The 1,690-nt window shown below is 34.9% G+C and overlaps 1 non-coding gene across 1 annotated transcript; it reads right to left on the bottom strand.

Annotated features, from left to right (window-relative positions):
* Nucleotides 1–94: 94 nt before the first annotated feature.
* On the bottom strand, nucleotides 95–202 carry LOC127739941 (small nucleolar RNA R71). The gene has a single exon (XR_008000683.1). It is a non-coding gene; the product is annotated as a small nucleolar RNA R71 (small nucleolar RNA).
* Between the last annotated feature and the right edge of the window lie 1,488 nt (nucleotides 203–1,690).

The raw sequence follows: 1,690 nt of genomic DNA, 5'->3' as shown, positions 1-1,690 counted from the left end.
ATGGTTGGATTCTCAACCTAAAGAAAGCCTGGACTCTTGGGAAAAGCTAGTCAATGCCTTCTTGGCAAAGTTCTTTCCACCTCAAAAATTGAGTAAGCTTAGAGTGGAAGTCCAAACCTTCAGACAGAAGGAAGGAGAATCCCTCTATGAAGCTTGGGAAAGATACAAACAATTAATCAGAAAGTGTCCTTCTGACATGCTTTCTAAATGGAGCATCATAGGTATTTTCTATGATGGTCTCTCTGAACTATCCAAGATGTCTTTGGATAGCTCTTCTGAAGGATCTCTTCATCTGAAGAAGACGCCTACTGAAGCTCAAGAACTGATTGAAATGGTTGTAAATAACCAATTCATGTACACTTCTGAAAGAAATCCTGTGAACAATGGGACTAGTCAGAAGAAAGGAGTTCTTGAGATTGACACTCGAATGCCATATTGGCTCAGAATAAAATATTGACCCAACAAGTTAATATGATCTCTCAAAGTCTGTCTGGAATGCAAAATGCACCAAGCAGTACTAAGGAAGCTTCATCTGAGGAAGAAGCTTATGATCCTGAGAACCCTTCAATGGAAGAGGTGAATTACATGGGAGAACCCTATGGAAACACCTACAATCCTTCATGGAGGAATCATCCAAATCTTTCATGGAAGGATCAACAGGGACCTCAACAAGGTTTCAACAATAATAATGGTGGAAGAAATAGGTTTAGCAATAGCAAGCCTTTTCCATCATCTTCTCAGCTTTTAACGCCCAAAGAGGTATAGTTTTGGGCGTTAAACGCCAGAATGTGCACCATTCTGGGCGTTTAACGCCAGGATGGCTACAGGGGGAAGATTTTGTTTTCAAATCAAATTTTTTTTAAGTTTTCAAATCTTTTCAAAATCAAATCTTTTTTAAATCAATTTTTCAATCAAATCCTTTTCAAAATCAATTTCTTTCCTTTTTCAAAGATACTTACTATCAATTAATGATTTGATTCAAACATTTCAAGTATGTTGCCTTTTCTGTTGAGAAAGGTTTAATGTTTGAATCATATCTTTTCTTGTTAGTCAAGTTTTTAATTTTCAAAATCAAATCTTTTTAAAATGTTTTTCAAATCATATCTTCTCAATCACATTTTTTAAAAAAACCAATCATATTTTCTTAACCACATCTTTTTTTCAAAATAGTTTTCAATCAAATCCCTTTGATTTTTAATTTCAAATCTTTTTCAAAAATCACTTTACTTCTTTCCCACTTTCATTTTCGAAAATTAAGTAATGTTTTTCAAAAATGTTTTCAAAATTTTTACTTAATTTTCGAAAATTACTTCCCTTCTTCTCACATCCTTCTATTTATGGACTAACATTATTCCTTAATGCAAAATTCGAAATTCATCTTCTTTGATAAGTTCAAATTTTCTACTTCTGTCTTCTACTCTTCTTTTCCTCTGACACTTCAAGGAATCTCTATACTGTGACATAGAGGATTCCACATTTCTTGTTCTCTTCTCTTTCTTATGAGCAGGAGCAAAGACAAAAACATTCTTGTTGAGGCTGATCCTGAACCTGAAAGGACCTTGAAGAGAAACCTAAGAGAAGCCAAAGCACAACTCTCTTTAAAGGACCTGACCGAATTCTCCAAAGGAGAAGAACACATGGCAGCCAAAAGCAACAATACCAACAATGCAAGGAAGGTGCTGGGTGACTT

This window comes from Arachis duranensis, chromosome 6 (assembly GCF_000817695.3).
Source record: "Arachis duranensis cultivar V14167 chromosome 6, aradu.V14167.gnm2.J7QH, whole genome shotgun sequence".
Classification (NCBI taxonomy): domain Eukaryota; kingdom Viridiplantae; phylum Streptophyta; class Magnoliopsida; order Fabales; family Fabaceae; genus Arachis; species Arachis duranensis.
The sequence above is the reverse complement of the archived record's forward strand: the minus strand, read 5'-3'. Positions and strand labels throughout refer to the sequence as shown.